We start from the raw sequence: 18,499 nt of genomic DNA on the forward strand, positions 1-18,499 counted from the left end.
CAACATCCTGGGGGTTACCATTGACCTGAAACTGAACTGGAGTAGCCATATCAGTATTGTGGCTACAAATGCAGGTCACAGGCTGTGAATTCTGTGGTGAGTAACTCACCTCCTGACTCCCCAAAGCCTGTCCATCATCTACAAGGCACAAGTCAGGCGTGTGATGGAATACTCTCCACTTGCCTGGATAGGTGCAGCTCCAACAACAATAAGGAAGCTCGACACCATCTCGGACAAAGCAGCCCTCTTGATTGGCACCCCATCTACAAACATGCACTCCCTCCACCACTGATGCACATTGGCAGCAGTGTGCACCATCTACAAGATGCACTGCAGTAACTCACCAAGGCTTCTTCGACAGCACCTTCCAAACCCCAATTTCTACCACCTAGAAGGACAAGGGCAGCTGACACTTGGGAACATCACCACCTGCAAGTTCCCCTCCAAGTCACACACTGTCCTGACTTGGAACTACGTTGCTGTTCCTTCACTGTCACTGGGTCAAAATCCTGGAACTCCCTCCCTTACAGCACTGTGAGTTTACCAACACAACAAGGACTGCAGTGGTTCCAGAAGGCAGATCACTACCACCTTCTCAAGGGCAATTAGGGATGGGCAATAAATGCTGCCCGTGCCGGTTACACTCACACCTCATGAATGAATGAAAATAAACTAAAGGCCCCACAACTTTTTTCTCACACTGGAGAAAAGGACGAATAGGCCACAGATTTACAGTGGCTAAATAAATTAAGTTCTGGTTTTAGCACATGAGATTGTAGGAGTTTTGGGGTTGACATTCTGAAATTCTGCCCTTTTTTCCATGAAAAGCACACAATAGCAGCTTTGAGGATAACCAAACTCCTTCCTACTCATGACCTGCACTCATAGCTTTGTGTCATTAGGTAATATGATAATACTACTAGAGACACCCTATTCCATTTCATTCAGGAATATTGTACACACATGCAGGAACAGCCAAGAAAGCAAAGATCTAAACAAAGGTGTTAATAGAGAACAGGCATAGATGATTGTTGGAAGTAGGTGAGTCAGGGATATTGGAGAGAAAAGTGGCAACCTTTCTGTGGTTCTCTCTGTTAAGTAAAGGTGTAAATGATACTTCTAATGGGCTATCGCAAAAGAAGATGCAACAGCCAGCAAAATTATTACCCGTAACAGTTTGCAACAATGAAGTAGTATTTAACATGTCCCAACACTTCCCAGTGAAATCCGCATATGATACGTTCAAATGGTTCCTTTTTCACTCAGCACGATAAGGGGCTTAGCTGAGCAGGCTATGTAGGTGTGCTTGGTCAGGGAAGTTTGACTGACAGCTTAAACGACCAATCCCTGGACATGCTGAGCTCGGGATGGGTTGGACGTCCAGGTAAAAAAAAAGCAAGTTAGAAAGATGACAGTTGCATGGACAGTCTGAGACATTGTGGTAAGGTCAAGCCAAAGGCAGAAAAATCTCTCTCCTTAAGATTAGTACCAACTAATTTCAGAGAAATTACTGCTCAGAAATTTAACCCACTAACAGAGACAGTGTGGCATCCTTTGTTATTTTCTGATATGTTAAATATTACAAAGAAGTTTCAATTCACTGTAATTATTACTCTGTTCATTTGCATGTTCGATAAAAAAAAATTAGATTGTTTATTTATAATTGGCCACAGCTCACAAAGATCTTTATTGTTTTACTGATCAGAAGAAAGTGCAAAGGGGGGTACATGCAAGATTATCACATTCAATTTACGTGACAAGGGGCTTTATTGTTACTGACTCTGGATCATTCTCTTTAGTGCCTAGATATTGGGTATATACATTAGCTCCTGATCATAACAACAACTTATATTTATATAATGTCCTTAACATCAAAAATGTCCCAAGGCACTTCACAGGAGCATTAAAAAGCAAATTTGACATCGAGCCACATAAGGAAATATTAGGGCAGATGGTCGAAAGCTTGGTCAAAGAGGTGGGTTTTAAGGAGGGTCTTAAAGGAAGAAAGAGAGGTGGAGAGGTTTCAGGAGGGAATTCCAGGACTTAGGGCCTAGTTCAGCTTAAGGCACAGCCACCAATGGTGGAGCAATTAAAATCAGGGATGTTCATAAGACCAGAATTAGATGAGCACAGATATCTTAGAGGGTTGTGGGGCTGGAGGAGATGACAGAGATAGGGAGGGGCCAGACCATGAAGGCATTTGAAAACAAGGATGAGAATTTTGAAATCGAGGAATGGCTTGAATGGGAGCTAATGTAGGTCAGTGAGCATAGGGGTATTAGGTGAACGGGATTTGATGCAAGTAAGGGCATGACAGCAGAGATTAGAATCAGCTCAAGTTTATGGAGGGTAGAATGTGGGATACCAGGCAGGAATGTGTTAGACAGGACGGACCTGTTTCCCCTAGCAGAAAGGTCAATTACCAGGGGGCACAGATTTAAGGTGATTGGTAGAAGGATTAGAGGGGACATGAGAAAAATCTTTTTTCACCCAAGGGGTGGTGGGTGTCTGGAATTCACTGCCCAGATCAGTGGTGGAGGCAGAAACCCTCAACTCATTGAAAAGGAACCTGGACATGCACCTGAAGTGCTGTAACCTGCAAGGCTACAGACCAGGTGCTGGAAGGTGGAATTAGATTGGGCAGCTAGTTTTTTCAGCTGGTGCAGGCACAATAGGCTGAATGGCCTCTTTCTGTGCTGTAACCTTTATATGGTTCTATGGTTCTAGAATAGTCCACTCTAGAGGTAACAAAGACATGGCTGAGGGTTTCAGCAGCAAATGAATTGAGGCAGGGGTGAAGCTGGGTAATGTTACAAAGGTGGAAGCAGGCAGTTTTAGTGATGGTGCGAATGTGTGGTTGGAAGCTCATCTCGGGGACAAGTATGACACCAAGGTTGCGAACAGTCTGGTTTAACCTCAAACAGTTGCCAGGGAAAGGGATGCAGTCAGTAGCTAGGAAATGGAATTTGGAGCGGGAACCAAAGATAATGGCTTCAGTCTTCCCAATCTTTAATTGGAGGGATTTTCTGCTCATCCAGTACTGGATGCCAGATAAGCAGTCTGATAACTTAACAAAAGTGGAGGAGTTAAGTGTGGTAGTGATGAGGTAGAACTGGGTGTCATTAGCCTACATGTGAAAACTAATGCTGTATTTCCAGATAGTGTCGCTGTGGGGAGCATGCAGATGAGAAATATGAGGGGTGAGCCAAGAGTAGATCCTTGGGGGACACCAGAAGTAATGGTGCAGGAGTGGAAAAAAGAAGCCATTGCAAGTGATACTGTGGATATGATTAGCTGGATAACAGCAGAACCAGGTGAGAGTAGTCACACCCAGCTGGAACATATGGGATGAAGAACATGGGATATTTTATGGGACCAGTGAAGCAGAACTCAAGAGAATATCTAATGCAGACAAAAGGAAGGAATTGGAGCAGTGTGAGGGCTTCAATGCTGGTGGGGTCAAACCAGCTAAAATACAAGGATGTCAGGAAACCGGCTCCAGCCCACGATTCCACGTTTCCTTCCAACAAATAAGACTGCTTACCAGGGGTGGTTACCTATTAGCAGATGCTAATTTATCAGTTGGAGAAATATTTCAACTGACTTTTAAATTTAACGGTGCATCTTCAAGTTTCCTGGGATTGCTGAAACACACTAGTGAAAGCAAGGTGAGAACAGGACGACAATCGAAGGGGCTAATGCTACAATAAATAGTCAGTCCTCACAGCTGCTTTCCTACCCACTGGAGGGAAGGGGGTTGTTCACAGTACTTTTGCGTAGAGGTTACTTTCTACACTTTGGAGCTTTTCTGAATCACAGCAGAATGGGTGGCGCTTTGGATGCCTTAGATGGGACCTTGGACACGGAGCAATATGACCAGCAGCAGCACCTGCTCTTGACAGACCTTTTGCTGCACAACATAGAGGGGAGCAGCAGAGAGGGAGAGAGTAGCAGAGAGAGAGAGAGAGCTCCAGAGAGGGCAGCAGCAGAAAGGGCAGCAGGAAGAGTAGCAGGGAGGGGAGTGGCAGAGACAGAACAGCAGAGAGGGGAGCAGTTTGCAGCAGGCACTGCCCGTGACATGGGGTCTACAGACAGAGGCTGAGTTTCCTTGAAATGTCTGAACAGCAGTGTCTCAGGAGACTCAGGCTGTTGCGTTAGGTGAGGTCAGACATCTGCAACCTCCTAGAACAAGACCTGCTCCTTGCTGGACCTACTAGCCACGTGTTAGCAGTGGCTATCAAAGTCACCACTGCCTTCAATTACTGTTCCTCTGGATTCTTCCAGGGCTCTGCCAGAAACATTTCCAGGATCGCCAATTGGTGGCCAGAAGATACATAAAACAGGTGACTGATGGCTTGTTTGCCAGAATTGCCAATTATGTCAACCTTGCCTGCAAAAATGCGAGTTAGAATGAACGGGTGTTGGGGTTTGTGGCTCTGGCTGGCTTCCCACAGGTGCAGGGCTTCAGCGACTGTACATACATGGCAATCTGTGCACCCCTGGATCACCCAGGATGGTTTGTTAACTGCAAGGGCATCCACTCCATCAATGTGAAGCTGGTGTGCAACCACAAAATGATATTTTTGCAGGTGTCTGCAAGATTCCCAGGGAGCTGCCATGAAGGTTTTGTTTTGCGTCAGGCCCAGCTCCCTGGAGTCTTTGCAGCTGCAAGAAGACATAAGAGATGGCTTCTAGAAGACGAGGGATGCCCTCTTCAAACCTGGCTGATGACATCCATCAGAAACCCAACAATGAAGCCCAACAGCGTGACCATGAATTCCATATCACCACCAGATGTTCCACGTTGAACAAGCCATCGCCATGTTGAAAAAATGTTTCAGGTACCTGGACAGATCTAGAGGGCTTCTAGTCAGCATGTCCAAAATGTCCACTCTACACAACATTATGCAGGAGTGAGGTTTGGACTGGCAGGAGAAACAAGCACAATTCCGAGGAGGAAAATGAGGAGAAGGATGAGGAAGATGAGAAGAGGAAGGTGATGAGGGCAATGTAGCACCAGCTGCTCACATTGCTGCCCGAGGTGCTTGGGACACCCTTATTAATGTAACATTCACTTAGGTTGCATCAGTGGACAGATAACAGAAGCATATGCAACAGACGCTCTTCCCATCCCTCACATGGCACTAACACAAAGCAGTTCTGCAATCGACCAACCACTCATTGCACATCCTCCCATTGGTCCCCGTTAATTCATGGCTTGCCATTTATCATCAAGTAAGTTAAAAGGCGACTTGTCAGCCTGCAGCCAAGAACGGGCAAGATGGGAAAGTGGCGCAAATGAGTAAAATTTATCTACTTTAGCTAAACAACACTACATTTTCTCATATACCCATGTGCTACGATAAAGATTTACTTGTCCTTTTCTTACCACTCCTGTGTGCTACAACCCTGATAACTTGCCTAGAGGTAGACTCAGTCTCCTCAGATCCCTGCTCTGACTGCTGAGATGTTCTTGATGAAGGATTTCTGGGTTTTGAAGCCTGTGAGGACCCCGCTAAACACTGCTCCACCTGCACCTGTACAGGGGACGCCTGGGCCTTCAGAACACAAGGCAGCTTGTGGGCTACAGACTGAGAGGAGGCAATGGATGAGAAGTCGAAGCACTTTGAGTGGAGTCCCCATGTCCATGTCCCCTCTCAGCGCCCAGCCGCACTTCACTGCTGCCACTCTGTTGGAGATCAGTGTGGTACTGTAAGGCCAAGGCTAATGTATCTGTCATCCTATTTAAATTGCTAGACATGTGTCTTCCAGGGCAGAATTTTAACAGCCAGGGGTTGGCGGGTGGGGTGGGCTTGGGAGCAGGCAGTGGGGGATGGGGTGGGGGAATGGGGTCGGGTGCAAGCAGCGGGGGGATGGGGTCAGATGCAGGAAGCGGGGGGATGGGCCGGGGGGTGGTTGGTGCAGGCAGCGGGGAGATGCGGTGGGGGGGGATGGGGGTCGGGTGCAGGAAGCTGGGGGATGGGGTGGGGGGGATGGGGTTGGGTGCAGGAAGCTGGGGGTATGGGGTGGGGTGGAATGGGGTCGGGTGCAGGCAGCGGGAGTATAGGGTGGGAGGGATGGAGTTGGGTGCAGGCAGCGAGAGTATGGGGTGGGAGGGATGGAGTTGGGTGCAGGAAGCTGGGGGTATGGGGTGGGGTGGAATGGGGTCGGGTGCAGGCAGCAGGAGTATGGGGTGGGAGGGATGGAGTTGGGTGCAGGCAGCGGGAGTATGGGGTGGGAGGGATGGGGTTGGGTGCAGGAAGTTGGGGGTATGGGGTGGGGTGGAATGGGGTCGGGTGCAGGCAGCGGGAGTATGGGGTGGGGTTGCGGTCAAATCTCAGAAAAGTGGCATGGGGTCAGAAACCCAACATGACCCGCCGACCTCTGGGTTTGGCTGGGGCTGCTTGTATGCGAGCGGGAAACCCCTGTGGAGCCATCAGGTAAGTAATTTCAACATTTAAATAGTCCATTCATTTTGAATTTAACCCAGTGTTCTGGTTTTAACAGCCAGCACATGGGTTTCCCAAGCTGTGTGGCACATGCCAGGGTCAATGAGGCAAGAACACAGCAGGCAGTCAATGAAACGTATCTAATGACATAAAGATAGGTAGGAAAATAACTTGTGAAGAGGACATAAGGAGGCTACAAAGGGATTTAGATAGGTTAAGTGAGTGGGCAAAGACCTGGTAAATGGAGTATAATGTGGGAAAGTGGGAAATTGTCCACTTTGGCAGGAAGAATAAAAAAGAGGCATATTATCTAAATGGTGAGAGATTGTAGAGCTCTGAGATGCAGAGAGATCTGGGTGTCCTAGTGTATGAATCATATGCAGGTACAGCGCATAATTAGGAAAGCTAATAGAATGTTATCATTTATCGCGAGGGGAATTGAATACAAATTCACTATAAAGTACTTACCTGGCGATTCGGCAACTTCCTTTTGATCAGCGGTAGTGATGATAGTGCGAGCCAGGAGGCAGCCGGGAAGGTAAGTTTCACTATAAAGTACTTACCTCGTGATTCGGCGGACGCAGACACGGGAACTGCTGGGTAAGTGGGACAGTGGCGCAGTGGTTAGCACCGCAGCCTCACAGCTCCAGCGACCCGGGTTCAATTCTGGGTACTGCCTGTGTGGAGTTTGCAAGTTCTCCCTGTGTCTGTGTGGGTTTCCTCCGGGTGCTCCGGTTTCCTCCCACATGCCAAAAGACTTGCAAATTGATAGGTAAATTGGCCATTATAAATTGCCCCTAGTATAGGTAGGTGGTAGGGAAATATAGGGACAGGTGGGGATGTGGTAGGAATATGGAATTAGTGTAGGATTAATATAAATGGGTGGTTGGTGGTCGGCACAGACTCGGTGGGCCGAAGGGCCTGTTTCAGTGCTGTATCTCTAAACTGAACTAAACTTATATATTCGGGCAGGGGCTAAACCCGAAACACTACACATGTAGTGTCTCCCACCCATCCTCCTCCTCTAACCAAAAAAAAGGGACTCTTGTGTGGAGGGTTTGGTAAGGTAAGGTTTTCCTTTATTTTTAATCTCTTTTGTCAATTTAGAGCAGAGGGGATGGAAGCTAGGGCAGTTGCATGCTCCTCTTGCAGGATGTGGGAGGTAAGGGTCACCACTTGTGTCCCTGCTGACTTCACCTGTGAGAAGTGCACCCAACTCCAGCTCCTCACAGACCACGTTAGGGAACTGGAGCTGGATGAACTTCGGATCATGCGGGAGGCTGAGGGGGTGATAGAGAGCAGTTATTGGGAACTACTGACACCTAAGTCACAGGATAAAGGTAGCTGGGTGACCATCAGGGGAGGGAAAGGGAATAGGCGCACAGCGCAGGGATCCCCTGTGGCCGTTCCCCTCAATAATAAGTATACCGTTTTGGATACGGTTGAGGGGGGGTAACCTACCAGGGGAAAGCCACAGCGGCCAGGTCTCTGGCACTGAGCCTGGCTCTGTGGCTCAGAAGGGAAGGGGGAGAATAGGAGAGCGATAGAGATAGGAGATTCAATGGTTAGAGGAACAGACAGGAGATTCTGTGGTCGCGAACAAGACTCCCGGATGGTATGTTGCCTTCCTGGTGCCAGGGTCAGGGATGTCTCAGATCGAGTCTACGAGATTCTTAAGGGGGAGGGGGAGCAGCCAGAAGTCGTGGTACACATCGGTACCAGTGACATAGCTAGGAAAAGGGATGAGGATCTGAAAAGCGAATATCGGGAGTTAGGTTGGAAGCTAAAAGGCAGGACGAGCAGAGTAGTAATCTCAAGATTGATACCGGTGCCACGTGCTAGTGAGGCTAGAAACAGAGAGCAAGTGCAGCTGAACACGTGGCTACAGAGCTGGTGTAGGAGGGAGGGCTTCAGTTATGTGGATCATTGGGATACCTTCTGGGGAAGGTGGAACCTGTACAAGAAGGACAGGTTGCATCTGAACTGGAGGAGCACCAATATCCTGGGCGGGAAGTTTGCTAGAGCTCTTCGGGAGGGTTTAAACTAGTTTGGCAGGGGGATGGGAACCGGAGCTACGGAACAGTGGATGGGGTAGCTGTTGAACAGGCAGATACAGAGTGTAGAGAGTCTGTGAGGAAGGGTAGACAGTTGACAAGGCAAAGTTGCAGCCAGTATGATGGGTTGAAGTGTGTCTATTTTAACGCAAGAAGTGTCAGGAATAAGGGTGATGAATTTAGAGCATGGATCAGTACTTGGAGCTACGATGTTGTGGCCATTACGGAGACTTGGATATCACAGGGTCAGGAATGGATGTTGGATGTTCCGGGGTTTAGATGTTTCAAAAGGAATGGGGGGGGGGGGGTGTAAAAGAGGTGGGGGAGTGGCATTGCTAATCAGGGATAGTATCACAGCTGCAGAAAGGGAGGTCGTCGAGGAGGGTTTATCTACTGAGTCATTATGGGTGGAAGTCAGAAACAGGAAAGGAGCAGTCACTTTGTTGGGAGTTTTCTATAGACCCCCCAATAGCAACAGAGACACGGAGGAACAGATTGGGAGGCAGATTTTGGAAAGGTGCAGAAGTAACAGGGTTGTTATCATGGGTGACTTCAACTTCCCTAATATTGATTGGAACCTCCTTAGTGCAAATAGTTTGGATGGAGCAGTTTTTGTCAGGTGTGTCCAGGAAGGTTTCCTGGTTCAATATGTAGATAGGCCGACTAGAGGGGAGGCTATGTTGGATTTGGTGCTTGGCAACGAACCAGGCCAGGTGGCAGATCTCTCGGTGGGAGAGCATTTCAATGATAGTGATCACAACTCCCTGACCTTTACTATAGTCATGAAGAGGGACAGGAGCAGACGGGATGGGAAAATATTTAATTGGGGGAGGGGAAATTACAATGCTATTAGGCAGGAACTGGGGAGCATAAATTGGGAACAGATGTTCTCAGGGAAATGCACGACAGAAATGTGGAGGTTGTTTAGGGAGCACTTGCTGCGACTGCTGGATAGGTTTGTCCCGATGAGGCAAGGAAGGGATGGTAGGGTGAAGGAACCTTGGATGACAAGAGATGTGGAACAGCTAGTCAAGAGGAAGGAGGAAGCTTACTTAAGGTTGAGGAAGCAAGGATTGGACAGGGCTCTAGAGGGTTACAAGGTAGCCAGGAAGGAACTGAAGAATGGACTTAGGAGAGCTAGAAGGGGACATGAAAAAGTCTTGGCGGGTAGGATTAAGGAAAGTCCCAAGGCGTTCTACACTTATGTAAGGAACAAGAGGATGGCCAGAGTGAGGGTAGGGCCGATCAGGGATAGTGGAAGCAACTTGTGCCTGGAGTCGGAGGAGGTAGGGGAGGTCCTAAATGAATACTTTGCTTCAGTATTCACTAGTGAGAGGGACCTGGTCGTTTGTGAGGACAGCGTGAAACAGGCTGATATGCTCGAACAGGTTGATGTTAAGAGGGAGGATGTGCTGGAAATTTTGAAAGACATGAGGACAGATAAGTCCCCGGGGCCAGATGGGATCTACCCAAGGTTATTACGGGAAGCGAGGGAAGAGATTGCCGCGCGTTTGGCAATGATCTTTGCGTCCTCACTGTCCACTGGAGTAGTACCAGATGATTGGAGGGTGGCAAATATTATTCCCTTGTTCAAGAAAGGGAATAGGTATAACCCTGGGAATTATAGACCAGTCAGTCTTACATCGGTAGTGGGCAAATTATTGGAGAGGATTCTGAGAGACAGGATTTATGATTATTTGGAAAAGCATAGTTTGATTAGAGACAATCAGCATGGCTTTGTGAGGGGCAGGTCATGCCTCACAAGCCTTATTGAATTCTTTGAAGATGTGACAAAACACATTGATGAAGGAAGAGCAGTGGATGTGGTGTATATGGATTTTAGCAAGGCATTTGATAAGGTTCCCCATGGTAGGCTCATTCAGAAAGTAAGGAGGCATGGGATACAGGGAAAGCTGGCTGTCTGGATACAGAATTGGCTGGCCCATAGAAGACAGAGGGTGGTAGTAGATGGAAAGTATTCAGCCTGGAACTCGGTGACCAGTGGTGTTCTGAAGGGATCTGTTCTGGGACCTCTGCTCTTTGTGATTTTTTTAAATGACTTGGATGAGGAAGTGGAAGGCTGGGTTAGCAAGTTTGCCGATGACACGAAGGTTGCTGGAGTTGTGGATAGTGTGGAGGGCTGTTGTAGGTTGCAACGGGACATTGACAGGATGCAGAGCTGGGCTGAGAAGTGGCAGATGGAGTTCAACCTGGAAAAGTGTGAAGTGATTCATTTTGGAAGGTCAAATTTGAATGCAGAATACAGGCTTAAAGACAGGATTCTTGGTAGTGTGGAGGAACAGAGGGATCTGGGGGTCCATGTCCATAGATCGCTCAAAGTTGCCACCCAAGTTGATAGGGTTGCTAAGAAGGCGTATGGTGTGTTGGCTTTCATTAACAAGGGGATTGAGTTTAAGAGCCGCGAGGTTATGCTGCAGCTCTATAAAGCCCTGGTTAGACCAGGAATATTGTGTTCAGTTCTGGTCGCCTCATTATAGGAAGGATGTGGAAGCTTTAGAGAGGGTGCAGAGGAGATTTACCAGGATGCTGCCTGGACTGGAGGGCATGTCTTACGAAGAAAGGTTGAGGGTGCTAGGGCTTTTCTCATTGGAACGAAGAAGGATGAGAGGTGACTTGATAGAGTGGTACAAGATGATGAGAGGCATAGATAGAGTGGATAGCCAGAGACTTTTTCCCAGGGCGGAAAGGGCTATCACCAGGGGGCATAATTTTAAGGTGATTGGAGGAAGGTTTCGGGGAGATGTCAGAGGTAGGTTCTTTACACAGAGAGTGGTGGGTGCGTGGAATGCACTGCCAGCGGTGGTAGTAGAAGCAGATACATTAGGGACATTTAAGCGACTCTTGGATAGGTACATGGATGATAGTAGAATGAAGGGTAGGTAGTTAGTTTGATCTTAGAGTAGGTTAAAGGTTCGGCACAACATCGTGGGCCGAAGGGCCTGTACTGTGCTGTACTGTTCCATGTTCTATGTTCTAAAAGTTGGGAGGTTATGCTTCCACTATACAGGGCATTGGTGAGACCACATCTGGAGTACTGTGTCCAGTACTGGTCTCCTTATTTAAGGAAGGATGTAAATGCCTTGGAGGCAATATAGAGAAGGTTTACTGCACTCATACCTAGAATGGGCGGGTTGTCTTATGAGGAAAGGTTGGACAGGCTAGGCTTGTATCCGCTGGAATTTAGAAGAGTAAGAGGTGACTTGATTGAAACATATAAGATCCTGAGGGGTCTTGACAGGGTGGATGTGGAAAGGATGTTTCCCCTTGTGGGAGAATCTCGAACTGGGGGTCACTGTTTAAAAATAAAGGGTTTCCCATTTAAGACAGAGATTAGGAGAATTTCTTTTCTCTCAGCGGGTTGTGAGTCTTTGGAATTCTCTTCCTGAAAAGGCAGTGGAAGCAGAGTCTTTGAATATTTTTAACGCAGTGGTAGATAGATTCCTGATAAGCAAGAGAGTGGAAGGTTATTGGGGGTAGGTGGAAATGTGGAGTAATCAGTTTAGCCATGAACTTATTGAATGGCGAAGCAGGCTCGAAGGGCCGAGTGGCCTACTCCTGCTCCTAATTCGTATGTTTGTATGTTCCTAAGAACTGATAGGCTTGAAAGTCATTAAACAGTGAAACTGGATAACTACGGGACTGCCGATGTGAACGGCTTATGCTCACAGCACCTATTCAGAAAGCCTGATTTCACTGTTTCACAGTTAATTTTTAAGTTTTTGGAAGTCATTTTTCCTACCTTGCATTTCACTCACCTTGAAATGCAGTTCCCTGCTATCAGCCTTCACTGCAGCATGAGTGCAGCTTATGCAGCTCTACCTTGCACCTCTGATGAGGAACAAGAGGAACAGTAACACCAACAACATGAGCGGCAGCTGCCTTCCCCTCAGCCACATGTCTCTACACATGGCAGAGGGGATGGACGCAGAGGTCCAGCTAGAAGGAGGTGAATACCCTGACACAGGGTCTACAGGCAGAGAAAGGGTCAGCTCTTTCATCGTGACTGAGCACCAGGGCCTCAGGAAAGCTCAGGCTTTCATGGCAGGTCATTGCTGACATCTGCAGCCTCGTGGATCAAGACCTCCTTCACTGTGGATCATGTGGGTATGCATTGCACGAGGCCTTCAAGGTGGCTGTCACTGGAGGGCTAGCCCCGGCTGCCTGTATCTTCCTGGAGTTGTGTACTCCCTTTTCCTGCAGGAAGAGCAAGCAGAGAGTTATGATTGTGTGGAGAGGAGGGAATGACACCAATTGTGGAGGGTGATTGTGAGGCATGGGTGCAAGAGGGCAATAGGCTGAGGGTGAGTGTGAATGTTGGCTGTTCAGATAGGGTTGCGAGGAGGTGCCGAGAGAGAGAGAGGTATGAGCGGAGCTGTAAGCTGTGTTGACTTGAGGAGTGCTGTGCAGGAGAATGCTGGATAAATCAGAGTGTGAGGTTTTGCTCCCTGAAAAATGGGGTACCACCCACCCTTTCCTGCCTTCATGAGGTCCTGGCTTCTCTTGGTACACTGTCTCCACACTCCTGCTGTACATTTCCTTGGCCACTTCCATCCACACCTGCTTGGTTTGAGAGACTCACCTCTTCCTCCCACCCTTGTGAAACGTGACCTCACTGCAGTCTTTCAGATCCCACAGCAGGATCTCCAGGGAAGAATAAGAAACCCGGGAGACAACTTTTTTTAAATTTATTCATTCAGGGATGTGGGCATCGCTGGCCTGGCCAGCATTTATTGCCCATCCCTAATTGCCCTTGAGAAGGTGGTGGTGAGCTGCCTTCTTGAACCGCTGCAGTCCATTTGGGGTAGGTACACCCACAGTGCTGTTAGGAAGGGAGTTCCAGGATTTTGACCCAGCGACAGTGAAGGAACAGCGATATAGTTCCAAGTCAGGATAGTGTGTGATTTGGAGGGGAACTTGCAGGTGGTGGTGTTCCCATGTATTTGCTGCCCTTGACCTTCTAAGTTGGTAGAGGTCGCGGGTTTGGAAGGTGCTGTCTAAGGAGCCTTGGTGCATTGCTGCAGTGCATCTTGTAGATGGTACACACTGCTGCCACTGTGCGTCGGTGGTGGAGGGAGTAAATGTTTGTAGATGGGGTGCCAATCAAGTGGGCTGCTTTGTCCTGGATGGTGTTGAGCTTCTTGAGTGTTGTTGGAGCTGCACCCATCCAAGCAAGTGGAGAGTATTCTATCACACTCCTGACTTGTGCCTTGTAGATGGTGGACAGGCTTTGGGGAGTCAGGAGATGAGTTACTCGCCTCAGGATTCCTAGCCTCTGACCTGCTCTTGTAGCCACAGTATTTATACAGCTACTCCAGTTCAGTTTCTGGTCAATGGTAGCCCCTAGGATGTTGATAGTGGGGGATTCAGCGATGGTAATATCAAGGGGAGATGGTTAGATTCTCTCTTGTTGGAGATGGTCATTGCCTGGCACTTGTGTGGCACGAATTTTACTGCCACTTATCAGTCTAAGCCTGGATATTGTCCAGGTCTTGCTGCATTTCTACATGGACTGCTTCAGTATCTGAGGAGTCATGAATGGTGCTGAACATTGTGCAATCATCAGCGAACATCCCCACTTCTGACCTTATGATTGAAGGAAGGTCATTAATGAAGCAGCTGAAGATGGTTGGGCCTAGGACACTACCCTGAGGAACGCTGGGAGAGCCTGGCCCGACTCTCCTGTCAGTGGCGAGGCTCTGAGGAGGCCCCCCTGCCACTGGGTGTTGGGACACAATTTAAATATGCAAATAAATAAAATGAATGTATTTTCATACACTTATCTCCAATCTTGAGTGCCCGCCGCGATCGTCAATACGGCAGCCGGCACTCTCGTGTCTTCAGATCCCTGCCTGGGCAACCCTACAGGGAAAGCGGTGGCGTAGTGGTATTATCACTGGACTAGTCACCCAGGGTATTTCTCTGGGTTCATATCCCACCACAGCAGAAGGTGGAATTTGAATTTAATTAAAAAATCTGGAATTAAAAGCTGGTCCAATGATGGCCATGAAACCATTGTTGATTGTTGTAAAAACCCATCTGGTTCACTAATGTAGTTTAGGGAAGGAAATTTGCTGTCCTTACCTGGTCTGGCCTACATGTGACTCCAGACCCACAGCAATGTGGTTAACTTTTACATGCCCTCTGAAATGGCCTAGCAAGCCACTCAGTTGTACCTAACCGCTACAAAGTCTATAAAAAGGAATGAAACTGGACGGACCACCCGGCATCGACCTAGGCACCGGAAACGGCAACAGCAAATCCAGCCTTGTCGACCCTGCAAAGTCCTCCTTACTAACATCTGGGGGCTTGTGCCAAAGTTGGGAGAGCTGTCCCACAGACTAGTCAAGCAACAGCTTGACATAGTCATACTCACGGAGTCATACCATACAGACAATGTCCCTGACACTGCCATCACCATCCCCGGGTATGTCCTGTCCCACCGGCAGGACAGACCCAACAGAGGTGGTGGCACAGTGGTATATAGTAGGGAGGGAGTTGCCCTGGGAGTCCTCAACATCGACTCCGGACCCCATGAAGTCTCATGGCATCAGGTCAAACATGGGCAAGGTAACCTCCTACTGATTACCACCTACCGCCCTCCCTCAGCTGATGACTCAGTACTTCTCTATGTTGAACACCACTTGGAGGAAGCACTGAGGGTGGCAAGGGCACGAAATGTACTCTGGGTGGGGGACTTCAATGTCCATCACCAAGAGTGGCTCAGTAGCACCACTACTGACCGAGCTGGCCAAGTCCTAAAGGACATAGCTGCTAGACTGGGTCTGCGGCAGGTGGTGGGGGAACCAACACGAGGGAAAAACATAATTGACCTCGTCCTCACTAATCTGCCTGCCGCAGATGCTTCTGTCCATGACTGTATTGGTAGGAGTGACCACCGCACAGTCCTTATGGAGACGAAGCCCCGCCTTCACATTGAGGATACCATCCATAGCGTTGTGTGGCATTATCACCATGCTAAATGGGATAGATTTCGAACAGATCTAGCAATGCAAAACTGGGCATCCATGAGATGCTGTGGGCTATCAGCAGCAGCAGAATTGTACTCAACCACAATCTGTAACCTCATGGCCCGGCATATCCCCCACTCTACCATTACCATCAAGCCAGGCGACCAACCCTGGTTCATTGAAGAGTGCAGGAGGGCATGCCAGGAGCAGCACCAGGCATACCTCAAAATGAGGTGTCAACCTGGTGAAGCTACAACACAGGACTATCTGCGTGCCAAACTGCGTAAGCAGCATGTGACAGACAGAGCTAAGCGATTCCATAACCAACGGATCAGATCTAAACTCAGCAGTCCTGCCACATCCAGCTGTGAATGGTGGTGGACAATTAAACAACTAACTGGAGGAGGTGGCTCCACAAATATCCCCATCCTCAATGATGGGGGAGCCCAGCACATCAGTGCGAAAGATAAGGCTGAAGCATTTGTAACAATCTTCAGCCAGAAGTGCCAAGTTGATGATCCATCTCGGCCGCCTCCTGAAGTCCCTAGCATCACAGATGCCAGACTTCAGCCAATTCGATTCACTCCGCGTGATATCAAGAAACGACTGAAGGCACTGGATACTGCAAAAGCTATGGGTCCTGACAATATTCCGGCAATAGTACTGAAGACCTGTGCTCCAGAACTTGCCGCGCCCCTAGCCAAGCTGTTCCAGTACAGCTACAACACTGGCATCCACCCTGCAATGTGGAAAATTGCCCAGGTATGTCCTGTACACAAAAAGCAGGACAAGTCCAACCCAGCCAAATACCACCCCACTTGCTGCTGAAAACAAGTCAACATAATTGATTGTTGTATGACATGTGGGTAGCTGATATTTAATTCGGTCACCAGGTAGCTGGGAGGTCCCCATTCCCAATCTTCAATGGCCAGGAACACCAAATGTCACTGATCTCCAGCGCCTCTAACTGAACTTTTGAGCTGGGGGACCACATCCGGTTCTCTCTCACTCCTTGGTGTTCCGTGTTCTCTTCTGCAGTGAAGGAAGGAACAGACTACAACACTGGCATGTGGAAAATTGCCCAGGTATGTCCTGTACACAAAAAGCAGGACAAATCCAACCCAGCCAATTACCGCCCCATCAGCCTACTCTCAATCATCAGTAAAGTGATGGAAGGTGTCATCAACAGTGCCATCAAGCGGCGCTTGCTTAGCAATAACCTGCTCAGTGACGCTCAGTTTGGGTTCCGCCAGGGCCACTCAGCTCCTGACCTCATTACAGCCTTGGTTCAAACATGGACAAAAGAGCTGAACTCAAGAGGTGAGGTGAGAGTGCCTGCCCTTGACATCAAGGCAGCATTTTACCAAATATGGCATCAAGGAGCCCTAGCAAAACTAAGGTCAATGGGAATCAGGGGGAAAACCCTCCGCTGGCTGGAGTCATACCTCGCGTAAAGGTTTGGAAGGTGCTGTCGAAGAAGCCTTTGTGCATTGCTGCAGTGCATCTTGTAGATGGTACACACTGCTGCCACTGTGCGTCAGTGGTGGAGGGAGTGAATGTTTGTAGATGGGGTGCCAATCAAGCGGGCTGCTTTGTCCTGGATGGTGTCGAGCTTCTTGAGTGTTGTTGGAGTTGCACCCATCCAGGCATGTGGAGAGTATTCCATCACACTCCTGACTTGTGCCTTGTAGATGGTGGACAGGCTTTGGGGAGTCAGGAGGTGAGTTATTCGCCGCAGGATTCCTAGCCTCTGACCTGCTCTTGTAGCCACGGTATTTATATGGCTACTCCAGTTCAGTTTCTGGTCAATGGTAGCCCCTAGGATGTTGATAGTGGGGGATTCAGCGATGGTAATGCCGTTGAATGTCAAGGGGAGATGGTTAGATTCTCTCTTGTTGGAGCTGGTCATTGCCTGGCACTTGTGTACCGCAAATGTTACTTGCCACTTATCAGCCCAAGCCTGGATATTGTCCAGGTCTTGCTGCACTTCTACACGGACTGCTTCAGTATCTGAGGAGTTGCGAATGTTGTTGAACATTGTGCAATCATCAGCGAACATCCCCACTTCTGACCTTATGATTGAAGGAAGGTCATTGATGAAGCAGCTGAAGATGGTTGGGCCTAGGACACTACCCTGAGGTACTCCTGCAGTGATGTCCTGGAGCTCAGATGATTGACCTCCAACAACCACAACCATCTTCCTTTGTGCTAGGTATGACTCCAGCCAGCAGAGGGTTTTCCCCCTGATTCCCATTGACCTCAGTTTTGCTAGGGCTCCTTGATGCCATACTCGGTCAAATGCTGCCTTGATGTCAAGGGCAGTCACTCTCACCTCACCTCTTGAGTTCAGCTCTTTTGTCCATGTTTGAACCAAGGCTGTAATGAGGTCAGGAGCAGAGTGGCCCTGGCAGAACCCAAACTGAGCATCACTGAGCAAGTTGTTGCTAAGCAAGTGTCACTTGATGGCACGGTTGATGACACCTTCCATCACTTTACTGATGATTGAGGGTAGGCTAATGGGGCGGTAGTTGACCGGGTTGGATTTGTCCTGCTTTTTGTGTCCAGGACATACCTGGGTAATTTTCCACATTGCAGGGTAGATGCCAGTGTTGTAGCTGTACTGGAACAGCTTGGCTAGGGGCGTGGCAAGTTCTGAAGTACAGGTCTTCAGTACTATTGCCGGAATATTGTCAGGGCCCATAGCTTTTGCAGTATCCTGTGCCTTCAGTCGTTTCTTGATATCACGTGGAGTGAATCGAGTTGGCTGAAGTTTGACATCTGTGATGCTGGGAACTTCAGAAGGAGGCCGAGATGGATCATCAACTCGGCACTTCTGGCTGAAGATTGTTGCAAATGCTTCAGCCTTATCTTTCGCACTGATGTGCTGGGCTCCCCCATCATTGAGGATGGGGATATTTGTGGAGCCACCTTCTCCAGTTAGTTGTTTAATTGTCCACCACCATTCACAGCTAGATGTGGCAGGACTGCAAAGCTTAGATCTGATCCG

The sequence above is a fragment of the Heterodontus francisci genome, chromosome 16, assembly GCF_036365525.1.
Source record: "Heterodontus francisci isolate sHetFra1 chromosome 16, sHetFra1.hap1, whole genome shotgun sequence".
Classification (NCBI taxonomy): Eukaryota; Metazoa; Chordata; class Chondrichthyes; order Heterodontiformes; family Heterodontidae; genus Heterodontus; species Heterodontus francisci.